Source organism: Pseudorca crassidens, chromosome 4 (genome assembly GCF_039906515.1).
Source record: "Pseudorca crassidens isolate mPseCra1 chromosome 4, mPseCra1.hap1, whole genome shotgun sequence".
Classification (NCBI taxonomy): Eukaryota; Metazoa; Chordata; class Mammalia; order Artiodactyla; family Delphinidae; genus Pseudorca; species Pseudorca crassidens.
Genome location: NC_090299.1, coordinates 121,453,111 through 121,473,342, shown reverse-complemented (window position 1 = coordinate 121,473,342; position 20,232 = coordinate 121,453,111).

Here is a 20,232-nt window from a genome sequence, read left to right as displayed (position 1 = left end):
CTTTTTCATGTAGCTGTCCAGTTTTCCCAGCACTGCTTATTGAAGAGGCTGTCTTTTCTCCACTGTATATTCTTGCCTCCTTTATCAAAGATAAGGTGGACCATATGTGTGTGGGTTTATGTCTGGGCTTTCTATCCTGTTCCATTGTTCTATATTTCTGTTTTTGTACCAGTACCATACTGTATTAATTACTGTAGCTTTGTAGTATAGTCTGAAGTGTGGGAGCCTGATTCCTCCAGCTCTGTTTTTCTTTCTCAAGATTGTTTTGGCTATTCAGGGTCTTGTGTTTCCATACAGATTGTGAAATTTTTTGTTCTAGTTCTGTGAAAAATGCCAGTGGTAGTTTGATAGGGTTTGCATTGAATTTGTAGATTGCTTTGGGTAATATAGTCATTTTCACAATGTTGATTCTTCCAATCCAAGAACAAGAACATATCTATCCATCTGTTTGTATCATCTTTTTTTTTTTTTTTTTTTTTTTTTTTGGCTGTATGCAGGTCTCTCACTGTTGCGGCCTCTCCCATTGTAGAGCGCAGGCTCAGTGGACATGGCTCACAGGCCCAGCCGCTCCGCAGCATGTGGGATAATCCCGGACCAGGACACGAACCCGTGTCCCCTGCATCAGCAGGTGGTCTCTCAACCATGGTGCCACCAGGGAAGCCCTGTTTGTATCATCTTTAATTTCTTTCATCAGTGGCTATAGTTTTCTGCATACAGTTCTTTTGTCTGCTTAAGTTAGTTTTATTCCTAGGTATTTTATTCTTTGTGTCGCAATGGTAAATGGGATTGTTCCCTTAATTTCTCTTTCTGATCTTTCACTGTTACTGTATAGGAGTGCAAGATATTTCTGTGCATTAATTTTGTACCCTGCTACTTTATGAAATTCATTGATTAGCTCTAGTAGTTTTCTGGTATCATCTTTGGGATTCTCTATGTATAGTATCATGTCATCTGCAAGCAGTAAGAGTTTTACTTCTTCTTTTCCAATTTGGATTTCTTTTATTTCTTCTTCTTCTCTGATTGCTGTGGCTAAAGCTTCCAAAAATATGTTGAATAATAGAGGTGAGAGTGGGCAACCTTGTCTTTTTCCTGATCTTCGTGGAAATGCTTTCAGTTTTTCACCATTGAGAATTATGCTGGCTGTGTGTTTGTCATATACAGCCTTTAGTATGTTAAGTTCCCTCTATGCCTACTTTCTGAAGGGTTTTTTTCATAAATGGGTATTGAATTTTGTCGAAAGCTTTCTCTGCATCTATTGAGATGATCATATGGTTTTTCTCCTTCAATTTGTTAATATGGTTTATCACATTGATTGATTTGTGTATACTGAAGAATCCTTGTGTTCCTGGGATAAACCCCACTTGATCATAGTGTATGTTCCTTTTAATGTGCTGTTGGATTCTGTTTGCTAGTATTTTCTTGAGGATTTTTGCATCTATGTACATCAGTCATATTGGTCTATAGTTTTCTTTTTTTGTGACATCTTTGTCTGGTTTTGGTATCAGGGTGATGGTGACCTCATAGAATGAGTTTGGGAGTGTTCCTCCCTCTGCTGTATTTTGGAAGAGTTTGAGAAGAATAGGTGTTAGCTCTTCTCTAAATGTTTGATAGAATTCGGGTAGGTGGATTCTTAACCACTGCACCACCAGGGAAGCCTTCACTGTCACTTCTGTTTTATTGCTATTTTCTATTTCCATGGCCAATGTCCTAGAGAAGACCCTTTTATTTCTTGTCTAGACTGCTTGTCTATGCTGCCTATTAACTGATTTCCCTTCCTCCACTTCAGTTACCTCCTGCTCCAAATCAGTTGTCATATTGCAGACAGATTCATCTTCCTATAAATGGAGCTCTGATTATGACATTCACCTGCTCAAAAACCTTCCATGACTTTCTATATCCCATCACAGTGAATGTAAACATAACAAATGTCCCTTCCTACCACTGTTACTTTTTCTCTCTTGATTCTATTTCCAACACTCTCTAGTCTAACCAAATTGAATCACATAATATCCCTAATGTGCACCATATTTTCCCATGTCTCACATGTGTTTCTTTTTTTACATGCTGCTCCCTCAGCCTAGATTGCCTTCACACAAACTCCTGCATCTCTGGCTGTGTCTTGATTTCTGCTTCCTCCAAAACCAAAACCCAAGCTCTGGAGGCCAGCTCCAGCTCTTTCATAACATTTATAGCAACCTAGAATTGTATATACACATGCTGCATCCACCTCATTAGATTGTAAACTAATTTTTATGGCTATTGCCCCTAGCATAACAATATTAAACACTCAATAATCATTTGATGACACTAAATTGAATTGGGCTGGAATAAATAAATAAAGTTTAAATAAAGTTTACATTTCTTATAGCCCTTAAAACTTCCAAATTGCAAAAATAAATGACTTCAGAAAGGGTAATTATGTAAAGGTAAATGAATAATCAGTTAGAAGGTAGCTATTGGTAAGGTGGGTATATAAAAATTACTAATTAGAAATCAATATAGCCATCGTCTACAGAAACAACAACCAGTTAAAATATGTAATGGAAGAAAAAATTGCACTTATAATTTCCACCACACAGACTCAACTAGATAAAATATCTAAGGAAAAATTTAACAAGAAATAAGCAGGAAGATTGATATTATTAAAAATTCCAAATAATACTATCAGGATACAAAATAAGAACTGGAAAAATACTCATGTTTTATGCCTAAATAAAAAGAATCAATAAAAGTATCAATTATTTCCACGATAATTTAGAACTGTATTGATATTGCAATAAAGCTAAAAATGAGATTTTTTTCTTCTTCTCCTTCCTTTCTTTCTTCCTTTTTTAAGAACTAGATAAGATGTTTTCTAAAGTTCAAATGAAAAAAGAGAGAAAATTATCTTGGAAAATTCTAAACAAGAAGAAGAAAAATGAGGGCAAAACTATCTCTCAAATATTAAAGCATATTATAAATCCATAATTTTTTAAAAAATGTGCTATTGAATTTTTAAACAATATAATACTATAGGTAGATAGATAAATATTGTTGAGATATAAGCCTAAATTTATTTTGGTGTTTAGTACAATCAAGTTGGCATTGCATATCAGTGATGATAGAAAAAATTATTCAATATATGGCATTAGTATGGTGTTAGGATAATTGGGAAGCTACCTGCAACTAACTGCAGGTTGATACTGTAATGCTCCCCAGAGGAGAGAGCATCTTGTTGTCTAATTTAGGTGGAAATGCCACCTAAATTAATTCTACCCATCAAAGATGAAATGATAATAGAACCAGTCTGCTCGCCGTATGAAAAGGTGTCTGTCGTACCAGTAAGTGTGTTGGGCAGAGCATGTTGTCATTGTAGTTCTTTTCGTTGAAGACCATAAAATATTGATTTCTTGAATGTAAGGTAACAATTTATAACTTTATGTTTACCTTTTATGTTAACATATATATAATATATATATAACTTCATACTCACAAGGTTAATAAACAGTTAAATTGGGAAATTGGAAATTCTATCTTATCCAGTTTTAGAAGTGCAGTATATTCTGGTTTTTGCTGACTTGCCTTGGAATCTGATATGTGTTATCAGAATTTTATAGAAGAGACTTGTTTTTTTACCACAATTTCAAGTCCTAAATCAGAATCCTATCAGAAAAGATGCTCTCTGAGAGAAAATTGCCAACAGTGACTTAGTGACCTACATTGGCCTTGCATTCAGTCACTTAGGTCTGTTAAATTTTAACTAGTTGTTCTCATCCATGTTTGGGACACATTTTTTCTCTGATAAATTGTAAATGATTAATGAATTCCAGGAAAGAAGAGTATTTCTTAAATCAAATTTATTCTACTCCCCAGTTGGTTTCCTGAGAAAATAGCAGAGGTAATATTTAAGCCAAAATAATCATTTTATTTAATGCAGAGGTCAATGAGTTTGCTTACTGGAATAATAATTTTCCAAATCACCTATTATCCAACTATTTGTGCTCTGATTTGAAAATATAATTTTCAAATATTTCAAAATATTGCTAACAGTCTTCATGTATATTGATCATGCACCCTATGAGCCCCCTTTTCTGTTTTGTTCACCTCTGCTCCAAATTGTTTGCTGAATTTGAATTGGATTATGTAGAGTTAAATTTAAGACTTCCTGGCCTGTAACAGATGATAAAGACCTAAGGGATTAATAGAAAGAACCACTGATTCTGAGCATCATCTTTATGTTTCACGTCATGCTGTAGTTTAGTTGATGTTGTTTTGTATATTCTGTCATTTATCCTCACAACAAACCTTGTAGGTAGATCTGATTATCTGCATCTTATGAATGAAGAGAGTCTTTAGGAGGTTATGATGATATATGCAAGGTCACTGTGCCAGAACGGGGTTCCAAACCCATGGGTCCAGGGCCTGCACTCTTAACCATGACTGTAAATAGAATCATGAAACACTTCTTAATCTAAGGTGATATACAGATACAAAATGTTATTATGAGAACCAAACTTATTCACTGATGGAATGGGTTGCTAGTGGAATTTATGGATTTAAAAAAATAATGTGTGTATGCATATGCACAGGTGTGTGTGATTGTATGAACATATATTTACATCTATCTTATCTATCTAATCTGCCTATCTGTCTTCTTCTCTGGATTAGAAACAAGGTTGGCTGTTACCGTCTTTCTCAAACCTGAATTTTACTTATTTTATAACGCTTGTATTTTCAGCCCAGTTTTAGATGGAAGCAGTTTTTCAATGCTGACCACATGGTTCAAGTAAATAGGAGTTGATGAACTGAATTCTCTCAGTAGCTTAAAGGAAGATACCTCATTTGGGTGGTCCAAGGAAGCTCAAATCAATGCTGACAATGATATGTCTATTTTTCTAATAAGAAACCATTTATAGACCTAATTTATAGGATTACTCTTCAGAATTGGATTTCCTCAAAATAGGCAGAAAGAAATGACCTGTTGACACTGTTGAAAATCAGTCCAACCTAAGTTGTCTGTTAGAATATTTGCTTTGTTTATAAAAATAGCCCAGGGAAAGTGAAAATGAAAATGTTTTCTTGATAGTCTGTGAACAATATGCTTTTGGTTTCACTATGTAAATCAAAGACAGAAGAACAACGTGGGGCACGTAATATAGAGTTCTCCCTGGGGGTGGGGCAGCAGTCACAGGTTGGGTTTTGAGCTTCTTAACTTTACAAAGAAATTTTCATTGGATGTGTCCATGGAGGCATCTGGCTGAGGGCAGGGATGTTCAAAAAGTGCTACGGATGGGATTTAATTAATTATGCATGAAATTAAGCAACTGAGTGCATTAAGAGAGAAGGATTATCCTAATCTGAATTACATCCAGAGCCCAAAATGGCCAAGAATCAGCCATTTTTAATACTGGCTGGAGATTAAGCAATGTGCTGAGGCTGCCCTGGATTGACACTAATTGGATTGGAGAAGGTAGATTTAAGTGTTTGCTGTGCCAAGTTGGTCCATTACTGAGTTTCTGGTGTGTTTGTTTGTTTCTATCTTCATGAAATTTGCAATTTGAGATCCTTGACCTATGAAAGAATTTTCACTATTAATTTTCATTCCTCTGAGAAACTCTGGTCATTTTTGGCCAACAAATTATCTTTGGAGAAAAACAATTATCTATTCCCAAAGAAGGAGGGAAGATAAGAATGCTGTCAGATCAACAAAATGATTCATCTTATCTCACTTAATGCCTACACTTACTTTAACATTCTGTCTTGAATGAGGGCAAATAAACATTTGTAAGACTTGTATCTTTGTTTTAAATTGTAACTGCTTGGGTTAGTTTACTACCTTACTGTGATTGTACTATAATCCTTTCTGTTCCAAGTTAAGTCCACAAAGAATACACTGTGTATAAAGGCTAACTTCTTATTGACATTTCCGAAGGATGTTGCTTCATCCCTGAAAGGTGACATGTGTTGCTACCCTTCTTCAAGCAGAGATTGCTGTGTATGTTTTACCTTGAGTGATGGTGCAGTGACCTCTGATCAGTAAACAAAGATACGATTTGTAAAAGCCCAAATATTTACTGAATGTTTTGCAAGGAAGACCAGAGTGTAAACCACACTCTTGGTTGATTACTATTGTGCCTACAGGACTAACTAGGACAAACTTGTCCATCAAGAAACAAAATAAGTCAAAATTCAGAACACTATGTCTCATATTTTATAAACAACACAGAGGAAATTCCATTAACCAAGATCCAAGAAACCAATTGCTTAATCATTCATCCCTCTAGGTCAGAAAACTACCCAATATTATTATTTCAGCATTTGCTGTGGATCTCACCCAATATGCCATATTAGGTTAATTTCATCGATATCTCATTCTGCATCATTGCATTACGGGTGTGGAAGGCCTCTTCTCTCCACCGCTCCTCATGTCCTCCTCATGTGGCAAACTGCCTCTGGCTCTGACACACTGACTGTATAGCATCATCCTAGGAAAATTCCTGAAATGATGCTTAATCAAATATGCACCCCAAAATTTGGTTAAAGGGTCACTGAACACGTTCCCATGATGCTCCTCCTCTGGATCTCAGACCAAATGCTTATTGAGCATGTACTATACACCAGGCCCTCCTCGTCCAACACAATAAACAAAATAGACAAAATCCTGCTCTCAAGAAGTTTACCCTCTAGTGGAGAGAAGGAGCTGATAAACAACATATTATGTAATGTCAATCGGTGACAAAGACTGAACAAAAATAAAAAAGACCTCAGGGAGTCAGTGCTAGTTGAGGTCTGGTGATCGGGGAAGCACTCTGCTGGGTGCTGTGACTTTGCTGGTTTTGTGGTGGGAGAGTTGCCAAGTGCATGGCTGGCTCACCATTGCCACTTGGAGGTCCCCTGCAGGGTGGTTGGTTTGGGGCCAACGTACATATTTTTTTGATTTGGGGTTGTCAGAAATTTGACAAGCCCACGTAAGTGACAGAGTGAGAATAAAGTAGAGGAACCCTATGAAAGTTAGCCCCAAAACACCACGAAATCCATCTACTCACATCTACTCACTAATGTCAAGCCTGGGATCCTCTGATGATGCCATTTTCCTCATCAAAAGCCTCCAAGGACTCCTTATCTCCTACCCAATTAAATATAAACTTCTTGGCCTTGTATTTAACCTTCTCTGAAAAAATATGTCCAGTATAACTTATCAGCCGGACCTTCTAAGTCAGATTGAGGTTATCACAATCCCATAAAATTTTAAGATATTATTATAATCATGTAATAACTAATTAATTAAAATAAATTTTATGTAAGCCCCATGAAGGCAAGGATTCTTATCCACTGTTATCTGCAGCCCTTCAAACAGTGCACTCAATGAGTATCTGTTGAATAAATAAAATATATTTCATGAAAATATTACTAAATACTAAATATTACTGGAACAATAAAATAAAATATTAAAATGCAGTTTGAGGCAGAGCACATGACCATTAAGGGACTTACAAGGTCAGTCAAGAAAAGAAAAGACAAAGTACACCGGCCTTGAAAATATCTGTTTCAGAGCGAAATCTCTTCTCAGATGCAGCAAGACAATCAGATACCACAGGACGGGTCAGTTATAAAATGGGAGCAGCTGCCCATGGATGAACCATGGGGATTCTTCTATGTCTGCATTTGAGTGGCATCAGGAGGGGAGAGAGACACTCACTGTGACTTTGTGACTGAAGGGGACCTCACATGTATTTAATTCTCGGCAAATAAAAACAAAACTATATAACACTTTAAAACAAATAGAAGTTTGAATGATGGCCATAAAATAGGCTGGACAAGTCCCCAGATGCCAAAAACCAGGAAGAACTTCCAGGACCTGACAGTCACTGCCTCTCTGGATCCTCTCTATGAAGTGTAAGGAGAGAAGGCTACACACAGGCCTCTGAGCTACTCCCACTTGCCTGGAACAAGTGGGTTCTAACCAAACAGCAAAACCTTAAAAAGTTAAATAAAATTCTAGAAGATGGGAAATAGAAGAGTTTATAATAGCACTGTGTTTGGAAGCTACATTACGCCCCTGCACTAACGTAAGAAAGTCTGGAGCACACAGGACTTGGGTTAGTGTGTGTGGTAAGGAAAGCCAAAGGCCCTTCACCTGCCCTTTCCCTTAGGCTTGTCTGCCTGGTCCCGTGCTTTAGCCCAGCTCACTCACCTGTGCCCCAGGCCAGCATTAATATGAGGGGTCATGGCCTATATTTGGGAAGCTTGCAGGGTTTTGTGTTCCTGAGCCCATTCCACTCCTCAACTACCATTTGCAATGAGCTTCAGACTGCCACACCCCTGCCTGCTGTGAGGAAACCCTGGGAAATTCCTGAAATAATTTACTTAATGTAGTAAATTACGTTAGCTCTCCAGCCTATTTGAGCATGTTGTGACACCTTCTTTCTCCTTGCAGGAGTCTTGCCTACTTCCTGCTTTTCCAAGAACAGGGTCTGAAACACTCATGTGGTATGAATGGATTGATCTACGCTGAGGTGTTACTTCTACCAAGATTGAAATTTAAACTTGAGATAAGACTAGAAACCAAAGATATGAGCTTCTAGAGATAGAATTTTAGGAAACAGCTCTTGGGAGAGAATTACGGGATCAAATAACATAAATGAGGTGACTAAGAGTAGTTGTATAAAGCAATTTAATGGTGTAAGGACAATATTTTATTTCTATATTAAATACTTGGATTTTCTTCTCCGTGACTTTTTCCTTAAAATGCTCCTTAGATTTCTGTTGTATTTTGTTTAAAGATGCAGATTCCTCAGCTTCCTTCCAAATCTACCGAATCGGTGTATCAGGGTATGGACCCTAGGAATTTGCATTTTATCAACAAGATTCCCCAGATGATTACTATGCCCAGGAAAGTAGGGGAATTCCCTGACTTACACTGGGCTGCAGAGTCATCACACCTGCTTTACATAAGGGATCCAATTTCTACTCAGCAATCTCAAAGCTCACATAATTCCGCTTTGTTATATTTTATTCTGAAGACACGTGAAATCATTTATTGTGACAAAAAGAATAAAAAACCAAACTGCATCAGTTCCTTCTATTTACGTTAAAATTCGATTTTTGGTAATTCAATTTATTGATATGTACTGCTTTATGAGTTTTGCTTCAATGCTGCCAAAAGAACGAAAAGTAGACTGGCGCCAAGTCCAAGGCCTTAACACAGCACAGGAGTCCTTGCACGTACAAAGGCCTCAAGAAATAGTTTGGAGAGATGCAAGTACTTTACAGAAATAGACTAGAAAGGACTTAGGGAAGGACTGAATTAGGAGGATGTGGAAGGGAGGAAAGAGTCAAAGATAATAACTGAGGGGTAGAGGAGATGGGAGGCCATTAACAGAAATAGGAAAATGAGAAGAAGGAAGTGGTTTAGGAGAGAGAGAAGATGGGCCCAATTTCCAACATTTTAAGTTTGAGCAGTAGCAAGACCTGTAATAGGTGATGGCTTAGAAATGCTGGAGACAGAGCTTTGGGCATGAGAATGGACTTTGAGTCGATGGTAGACAATGAGTTTCCCAGAAGAAAATATGGTGTGAAAATAAAAGGGCCTGAGAACAGAACTTGGACCTGAATTTCAGGCTAACAGGACAGATAAGGAAAGAATGGCTCTGTTCCTGCCACACGCCCCAATCCTACAGACATACAAAGACTTTCAGATCTCCAAAGTGAAATCCCTCGGACTTGAGTTCACCCATTTATCTGGGCCTTGGAATGCTTTCAAATTAAAAAACAATAAACAATATTATATAGAGAGAACCTTCTCTGTTAGATAATATGTTCAACAATACAGAATGAGTAGTGGAGTAGTCATTTTATTTATTTCGTGTCCTATGGAGTCAGGAGCATGTAGACTGTCTAGTAAATAGATTTTGTTTTGTTTTCCAAAAATTAAATACGTGTACTGAATTTCCTGAGGGTCTTGGAGGAATCTGCTGGATTGCATAGTGAATGTGTTTAATATCACACGTGTTATGGTAGATGTCCATGATTACGTAGGGCTTGGCTAGAGCTAGTGACCAGAGTATAAGGAATTTAAGCATGCTTTCTTTTCAGACCCTAGGGTGGAAGGTAGACCCTCTCTGATATGTAATGTAATAGCGTCACCTGCTGGTGAAATTAGACAACAACACTCACACTTGGGTGGACGCACACCTCTCTGCTCAAACTGCCTCATAGATTCTTGCAGGGAAAATACCCTCCTACACATTCCTTTTGCATATATATTATTTATTGTCTGAATGTTAGATTTCTCTGCTTTTGTGCTGATGAAGGGATGGTGAGGTGGGAATCAATCATCAGCCACTGCCAATGACCAGCATTCAAAGTGGGTTCTCAGGTCAGAACCCTGAATCCAGAATTTGTGTTTGCATCAGTTTGGGCCTGGTGGAGCGGTGGGTGCTGGGTGTGTTTGGCTGCACTTCCTACTGGGTCTTAAGATGTTACATAAATAAGCAAAAGAGGGCCCCTGTTTATTGGCTCCTGACTTGTGAAGACAACAGGCTGGGATCCATGAACTCAAAAGCCTGTGGGCACCAAAGCCAAATTTTCATATTTACAATGAATTCGGTTGTTTTAAACACAGCCTAGATGAGCAGATTTTTAGCTGTTTAGAAATGGCCTGCTTTGCATACCCTGAAAAACCGCATCCAGCATCCGTGAGCCACAGACCAGAGAAACTTCGTAGCTCTTAGAGACTTCGCTCTGCTGCTGCCCTTTGGTAGAGCCCTGACACAGAGACTCCCAGAGGGGCTGCTGAGCGCCCTCATCTAAATGTGTAAGTACCTCCCCCACCCCCTCTCCCTGGGAGTTCCCTTACCCTCCTACTCTTCTGGGTGCTGCCCTGTTCCGCCAGAGCCTCTGATGGTCCCATGCTGTTTGGGACTCCCCTCCCCGTCTCCTGCATGCAAACCTATCAAAGTGTTGCCCCAAACATTTGGTCCTTTCTTTTTCCTTGATCAGACCCAGTATCCCTCGAACTCACTATATTGGGCAGGATAGGCCTTGCCTGGGCAGGGGAAAAGAGATGAGCTTCATAAACGGACATAAAGCAAGTTGTTTTATGGTCATGGCCGTACACATCCTCTGTGCTTCCTCTTTGATCGGTCTTGTTCCCCTTCAGAAAACAACAGTATTTCCCAAATAGGAGCCCAGAGGGCTTGGTGGTACTGGCTGTCCCTTCTCAAAGTGTCCTGGGAGCCTGGCCACAAAGAGGATGAAAGCTCAGTGTGTAGGTGCTTAAGTATGCTGTGCGCTCCTCAGGGAAGAGATGTCCCCTCTGTACAATGGCAGGACTGTATAAGTCTGCATTTAGGCAAGGGCACCTGTGTTCTCAGCATTGCTAGTGGAGTGCAGGAATGATGGAGCTGCTTGGAGAGAAAGTCCAGCTCAGCATGAAGCCTGAGAAAGGGCATGAGGGACTGAATCTAAAGCCCAGGGGCTCAGTATTTGAAGGTTATGAAAGCTTCACATGCTTTCCAGGCAATTCCTTCTCTCTCTGGATGGCTAAATGTACAAAAATAGCATCTCTCTTCCTGTGGTTAGATAAGGATCAGACTGATGGATACCAGTCCAGTCTTGCCTGAACCACTTACCAGCTCTGTGATACTGGACAGTTCCTTAGCCTCCCTGTGCCTACATTTTTGCCTGTAAGATGGAGACAATAACAGTACCCACCTTGTAGATTTGCTGTGAGGATTAAGTGAGGCAGTGTAACATGAGAGCTGAGAGCACTGACACTGGAGCGAAGACAACCTCTGTTTTTTTGTTGTTTTATTTTAAATTTTTGAATTTTATTTTATTTATGTTTTTATACAGCAGGTTCTTACTAGTTATCCATTTTATACATATTAGTGTATATATGTCAGTCCCAATCTCCCAATTCATCATACTACCACCACCCTCCTACCACTTTCCCCCCTTGGTGTCCATACGTTTGTTCTCTACATCTGTGTCTCTATTCCTGCCCTGCAAACCGGTTCATCTGTACCATTTTTCTAGGTTCCATATATATGCGCTAATATACGATATTTGTTTTTCTCTTTCTGACTTACTTCACTCTGTATGACAGTCTCTAGATCCATCCACGTCTCTACAAATGACCCAATTTCGTTCCTTTTTATGGCTGAGTAATTTTCCATTGTATATATGTGCCATATCTTCTTTATCCATTTGTCTGTCGATGGGCATTTAGGTTGCTTCCATGATCTGGCTATTGCAAATAGTGCTGCAAAGAACATTGGAGTGCATGTGTGTTTTTGAATTATGGCTTTCTCTGCTTATATGCCCAGTAGTGGGATTGCTGGGTCATATGGTAATTCTACTTTTAGTTCTTTAAGGAACCTCCATACTGTTCTCCATCGTGACTGTATCAATTTACATTCCCATCAACAGTGCAAGAGGGTTCCCTTTTCTCCGCACCCTCTCCAGCATTTGTTGTTTGTAGATTTTCTGATGATGCCCATTCTAACTGGTGTGAGGTGATATCTCATTGTAGTTTTGATTTGCATTTCTCTAATAATTAGTGATGTTGAGCAGGTTTTCATGTGCTTCTTGGCCATCTGTATGTCTTCTTTGGATAAATGTCTATTTAGGTCTTCTGCCCATTTTTGGATTGGGTTGTTTGTTTTTCTTAATATTGAGCTACATGAGCTGTTTATATATTTTGGAGATTAATCCTTTGTCCGTTGATTCATTTGCAAATATTTTCTCCCATTCTGAGTGTTGTCTTTTCGTCTTGTTTTTAGTTTCTTTTGCTTTGCAAAAGCTTTTAAGTTTCATTAGGTCCCATTGGTTTATTTTTGTTTTTATTTCCATTACTCTAGGAGGTGGATCAAAAAAGATCTTGCTGTGATTTATGTCAAAGAGTGTTATTCCTATGTTTTCTCTAAGAGTTTTATAGTGTTCAGTCTTACATTTAGGTCTCTAATCCATTTTGAGTTTTTTTTTGAGTATGGTGTTTGGGAGTGTTCTAATTTCATTCTTTTACATGTAGCCATACAGTTTTCCCAGCACTACTTATTGAAGAGACTGTCTTTTCTCCATTGTATATCCTTGCCTCCTTTGTCATAGATTAGTTGACCATAGGTGCATGGTTTTAGCTCTGGGCTTTCTATCCTGTTCCATTGATCTATATTTCTGGTTTTGTGCCAGTACCATATTGTCTTGATTGCTGTAGCTTTGTAGTATAGTCTGGAGTGCGGGAGCCTGATTCCTCTAGCTCCGTTTTTTTCCCTCAAGATTGCTTTGGCTATGCGGGGTCTTTTGTGTCTCCATACAAATTTTAAGATTTTTTGTTCCAGTTCTGTAAAAAATGCCATTGGTAATTTGATAGGGATTGCATTCAATCTGTAGATTGCTTTGTGTAGCATAGTCATTTTCACAATGTTGATTCTTCCAATCCAAGAACTTGGTATATCTCTCCATCTATTTGTATCATCTTTAATTTCTTTCATCAGTGTCTTATAGTTTTCTGCATACAGGTCTTTTGTCTACCTAGGTAAGTTTATTCCTAGGCATTTTATTCTTTTTGTTGCAGTGGTAAATGGGACTGTCTCCTTAATTTATCTTTCAGATTTTCCATCATTAGTGTATAGGAATGAAAGAGATTTCTGAGCATTAATTTTGTATCCTGCAACTTTACCAAATTCATTGATTAGCTCTAATAGTTTTCTGGTGCCATCTTTAGTATGCTCTATGTATAGTATCATGTCATCTGCAGACAGTGACAGTTTTGCTTCTTCTTTCCCAATTTGGATTCCTTTTATTTCTTTTTCTTCTCTGATTGCTATGGCTAGGACTTCCAAAACTGAATAATAGTGGTGAGAGTGGACATCCTTGTCTTGTTCCTGATCTTAGAGGAAATGCTTTCAGTTTTTCACCATTGAGAATGATGTTTGCTGTGTGTTTGTCATATATGGCCTTTATTATGTTGAGGTACGTTCTCTCTATGCCTACTTTCTGAAGAGTTTTTTATCATAAATCGATGTTTAATTTTGTCAAAAGCTTTTTCTGCATCTATTGAGATGATTGTATGGTTTGTATTCTTCAATTTGTTAATATGGTTTATCACATTGATTGATTTGCATATATTGAAGAATCCTTGCATCCCTGGGATAAATCACACGTGGTCATGGTGTATGATCCTTTTAATGTGTTGTTGGATTCTGTTTGCTAGTATTTTGTTGAGGATTTTTGCAGCTATATTCATCAGTGATATTGGTCTGTAATTTTCTTTTTCTGTAGTATCTTTGTCTGGTTTTGCTATCAGGGTGATGGTGACCTCGTAGAATGAGTTTGGGTGTGTTCCTTCCCTTGCAATTTTTTGGAAGGGTTTGAGAAGGGTTTGAGAAGGATGGATGTTAGCTTTTCTATAAATGTTTGATAGAATTCACCTGTGAAGCCATCTGGTCCTGGACTTATGTTTGTTGGAAGATTTTAAATCAGTTTCAATTTCATTACTTGTGATTATTGTGTTCATATTTTCTATATCTTCCTGGTTCAGTCTTGGAAGGTTATACTTTTCTAAGAATTTGTCCATTTCTTCCAGGTTGCCCATTTTATTGGCATAGAGTTGCTTGTAGTAGTCTCTTAGGATGCTTTGTATTTCTGCAGTGTCAATTGTAACTTCTCCATTTTCATTTCTAATTATGTTGACTGAGTTCTCTCCCTCTTTTTCTTGATGAGTCTGGCTAATGGTTTATCAATTTTGTTTATCTTCTCAAAGAACCAGCTCTTAGTTTTATTGATCTTTGCTATTGTTTTCTTTGTTTCTATTTCATTTATTTCTGCTCTGATCTTTATGCGTTCTTTCCTTCTGCTAACTTTGGGTTTTGTTTGTTCTTCTTAGTCTAGTTCCTTTAGGTGTAAGGTTAGATTGTTTATTTGAGATTTTTCTTATTTCTTGAGGTAGGCTTGTATTGTTATAAACTTCCCTCTTAGAACTGCTTTTGCTGCATCTCTTAGGTTTTGGATCATCATGTTTTCATTGTAATTTTTCTCTAGGTATTTGTTGATTTCCTCTTTGATTTCTTCAGTGATCTCTTGGTTATTTAGTAACTTATTGTTTAGCCTCCATGTGTTTGTGTTTTTTACAGTTTTTTCCCTGTAATTTATTTCTAATCTCATAGCATTGTGGTCAGAAAAGATGCTTGATATGATTTCAATTTTCTTAAAGTTACTGAGGCTTGATTTGTGACCCAAGATGTGATCTATCCTGGAGAATGTTCTGTACACACTTGAGAAGAAAGTGTAATCTGCTGTTTTTGGATGGAATGTCCTATAAATATCAATTAAATCTATCTCGTCTGTTGTGTCATTTAAAGCTTGTATTTCCTTATTAATTTTCTGCTTGGATGATCTGTCCATTGGTGTAAGTGAGGTGTTACAGTCCCCCACTATTATTGTGTTAGTGTTGATTTCCTCTTTTATAGCTGTTAGCAGTTGCCTTATGTTTTGAGGTGCTCCTATGTTGGGTGCATATATCTATATATATCTATATTTCTATATCTTCTTTTTGGATTGATCCCTTGATCATTATGTAGTGTCCTTCCTTGTCTCTTGTAACATTCTTTATTTTTAAAGTCTATTTTATCTGATATGAATATTGCTACTCCAGCTTTCTTTTGATTTCTATTTGTATGGAATATCTTTTTCCATCCCCTCACTTTCAGTCTGTATGTGTCCCTAGGTCTGAAGTGGGTCTCTTGTAGACAGCATATAGATGGGTCTTGTTTTTGTATCTATTTAGCAAGCCTGTGTCTTTTGGTTGGAGCATTTAATCCATTCATGTTTAAGGTAATTATCAATATGTATGTTCCTATTACCATTTTCTTAATTGTTATGGGTTTGTTTTTGTAGGTTCTTTCCTTCTCTTGTGTTTCCCACTTAGAGAAGTTCCTTTAGCATTTGTTGTAAAGCTGGTTTGGTGGTGCTGAATTCTCTCCACTTTTGCTTGTCTGTAAAGCTTTTGATTTCTCCATTGAATCTGAATGAGATCCTTGCTGGGTAGAGTAATCTTGGTTGTACGTTCTTCCCTTTCATCACTTTAAGTATATCATGCCACTCCCTTCTGGCTTGTAGAGTTTCTGCTGAGAAATCAGCTTTTAACCTTATGGGTGTTCCCTTGTATGTTATTTGTCATTTTTCCCTTGTATATTATTTGTCATTTTTTCCTTGCTGCTCTCAATAATTTTTCTTTGTCTTTAATTTTTGTCAATTTGATTACTATGTGTCTCAGTGTGTTTTTCCTTAGGTTTATCCTGCTTGGGACTCTCTGCGCTTCCTGGACTTGGGTGGCTATTTCCTTTCCCATGTTAGGGAAGTTTTTGACTATAATCTCTTCACATATTTTCTTGGGTCCTTTCTCTCTCTCTTCTCCTCTGGTACCCCTATAATGTGAATGTTATTGCGTTTAATGTTGTCCCAGAGGTCTCTTAGGCTGTCTTCATTTCTTTTCATTCTTTTTTCTTTATTCTGTTCTGCAGCAGTGAATTCAACCATTCTGTCTTCCAGGTCACTTATCTGTTCTTCTGCCTCAGTTATTCTGCTATTGATTCCTTCTAGTGTATTCTTCATTTCAGTTATTGTATTGTTCATCTGTGTTTGTTTGTTCTTTAATTCTTCTAGGTGTTTGTTCTTTAATTCTTCTAGGTCTTTGTTAAACATTTCTTGCATCTTCTCTATCTTTGCTTCCATTCTTTTTCTGAGGTCTTGGATCATCTTCAGTATCATTATTCTGAATGCGTTTTCTGGAAGGTTGCCTATCTCCACTTCATTTAGTTATTTTTCTGGAGTTCTATCTTTTTCCTTCATCTGGTACATAGCCCTCTGCCTTTTCATCTAGTCTATCTTTCTGTCCCACCTGTGTTTAAATTCCAGCTTTATGACTTCTAGCTGTGTGACCTTCTCTATGTTTCAGTCTCAACTGTAAAATGGGAATGATTACAGTATTCATCTCATAGGGTTGTTTTAGTTAATGCGTGAATAAATGTAAAATATTTAAAGCAAACTCATAAGAGCTTATTTTTATTGTAAAGTAAATAAAACTCTTAGAACAGTTTCTGGTAAACAGTAAGAACTCAATAAATGTAAACTATTTTATTTTTAGTCACATAACTGCCCAGATAATCCATAAAATTTATTAATCATCCTCTAAAGAAGCGAGGCCTGGTTTCTGTTTCCTTCCTTTTATTTTACTTCTTCTAACTTGAACTCTTGCTTTGCTAAATTCAAACTAGGAAGAGAGCCAGCACCAGGGGACTTGAAAGAAAGATAAGTGCATTAATGGTAACAAAACGATTCAAATATTAAGTTTAAAAAGGGAGACTGGCTCCCCTTTCTTTGTTCACTAATAATTAACTAGATTGTAACTCCCTGTGCGTGGTTCTTTTGCATCCCTTTAAGTACCTAGGAATTAACATTTACAGTCATCCTGTGTGCCAGCAGGCTTTGATTGGATGGTATTTATAACTATACAAAAACAAAACAAAACAAAACAGTTTCTTCATGGTCCTGGCTGGAGAAACAGAGCTGACCTTCATACAGTTCTCTAGCTCCTTGGAAGAGAATTTGGGGCCTCCCATATCTTTATATTGTTGGATTTTTCCTTCTCAAACTCAGAATTTGGAAGGGAATGCGGAGTGCAGGGAGAGTCTTTAAGTTTTTGGCACAAACTCCAAAAACAGAGGGAAGGAGCTGAGCCAGCAACCGTTAACAACGTTTTGCAGTCGTGGTTGTTGGAAACGATCTAAGGGTACCTGACGTGGGGCCTCAGAGCCGAGCTGGGTGTGGTGGGGCCAGGCCAGCAGGGGCGTGCGGGCGCTGTCACCCCGTGAGTTGGCAGAGCAGGGCGTGGGCACGGGCTCAGGCATCTGGGCTTCCCAGCGCGCTGCCATGAGCGGGATCCTGTGCGCTGCACCTGTTGAGGGTGACTCTCCCACCCAGGCTTGGGCTCCCGCAGCCAGCTGCCTCAGGCATGGGGCCCTGTACACTGGGCACCCAGGCCGAGGCAGGTGCGGGGTGCCGGTAGGGGATGGAGGGCTGCGCCATGCTCTGCTCAGTGCTCTTGAGCTGCGCCTCCGCCTTCTGGGGACACACGGCAGCGTCAGGTAACCAAGCAGCGGCCCACGATCCCGGAAGGAGAGGTGGGAAGGGAGGCGTGCCGAGTCGGCTGCGGCCCTGGAGAGAGACCCCAGGTCTGGGCCCCGAGTCCGAGCAGTGGCACTTGGACTCTGCCAGACCAGAGCCTCACCACGCACCCAGCTCTGGAGGAGGGTCGGCCGGGTGCACCCTAGTGCAGCCTCTCGCTGGCCTGGAGAAGTGCCTGCCTTCCCCAATTTCCCGCCCCGTGATGGTCAGTCCCTCCCTCCCCACCCCGTCCTCAGTGACTTTCCTGTTCTGAGCCTCATCCAGCTCTTTTTCATTCATCCCCTGCTCTTCTTCCCTTTAGAAATCTTCACTTCCTAGTCTGCAAAATCATTCAGCAGACGTTGGCAACAGAGTGGATTCCTTAAACGATCCAGCCTCTTTGGCTGTTGGGGGTTGTGAGTTTGAGGGTTGGGAAAGGGATTGTTTATACCTGAATGGTTTAGGACTTTCTTGTGCCTTTGGCCCCCTACAAATTTTGTTTGAATTTTTAAAATTGAAAATGAAAATATATCTTCCCTCTCTCCCCCTTTTTGAGCACCTTGATAAGTCAAATAAAGGAAAGAGGATGGGGGATCTGTTCACCTCTATTCAAGTCCTGATTATATGTAGCATTAGTAACATATGGTAATCAGGCCTGGGGGTATTGATTCATCTAATTATTTACATGGGAATCATCTACCAAAACACAATGAACAGAGAATTCATTTTGAGGAGATGCAGCATTTCTTTGCATCAAAGTGTGTTTGACACCTGGGCCTGCCCTGGTTACAGTGTCTGTCTATTTGATTTGAGGGCCATTGTCTCTGTCATGAAATGCCAAACCGTTGTCTGACTGTCATTGTGCCCAAAATTCTACTGACATTTATTCCTGTTGGTTTGTGGTCTTAGTGTTCTTTTAGAGCCCTCCTCATGCATGGCAGTTACCACAGGAAGGATGGCATCATAATAGATTACTGTAGAAGAGCCTGGTCTGGGATTCAAAAAACAGGGCTAACTTCTGAAAGCCTGTGTTCAGTGTTTTCTTCTGGGCCCAGTTCTGTTGCTAATTGGCTATGTGACCTTGGTTGTTCAATTTAGTTAATCTCTCAGAACCTTGTTTTTCTCATTTCAGGGAAGCTAGTAGTACTACTAACCTCCATCCATTGGCCAATGACTGTGCGAAATTCAATGGTCAATCTTGGCCCTCACTCTTCTTGACCTATCAGTGGTATTGGCCCAAATCGATCACTCTCTCCTTAAAATGCTTTCTTCTGGAAGTTTTGTGAAGATTTCTGCCTTCCTCCCTGCCCACTCCTTCTCAGTCTCTTTGACTGGATCCTCTTCATTTCTAAAAGTTAAAGTGTGGAGAGTCCCAGGCCTCTCCTCTGTCTCACCTACTCTTTAGGTTTGATAGACTCCACATTTATGCCTCCAACATGGACTTGTCCTCCTGTAAAATCCGTATTCAGGTATCCTGCTGCCTTTTTGACATCTTTTGTAAAAAGCATCTCAGAAGTAATATATTTAAAGCTGAACTTCTGATCTTCAACCCCAGATCTGATCCCCACCGCCACCCCCAGTCTTGTCCATCTCCATAAATGGCAACCCTATCTCTCCATGCTCAGGCCAAGACCTTTGCAGTCAAACTTGTCTTTCACCATCATTCTAGTATAAAGCACTGTCCCTCTAATTGGACTATAGCAATAGCCTCCTGCCTAGTCTCCCCTTGCCCTTCTGCAATCTATTCTCCTCACAGCTGCAAGAGCAATCATGCAAGTTAGTCATGTCCTGCATCGGATGAAAACTGTCCAATGGTTTATCTCCTTCAGAGTAAAATCCAAAGTCCTTACAGTGACCTAAAAGACTATGTGAGGGGCTTCCCTGGTGGCGCAGTGGTTGAGAGTCCGCCTGCCGATGCAGGGGACACAGGTTCGTGCCCCGGTCCGGGAAGATCCCCCATGCCATGCACAAACTAAGCCCATGCGCCACAACTACTGAACCTGTTCTCTAGAGTCCACGAGCCACAATTACTGAGCCCGCATGCCACAACTACTGAAGCCCACGCACCTAGAGCCCATGCTCCATGAC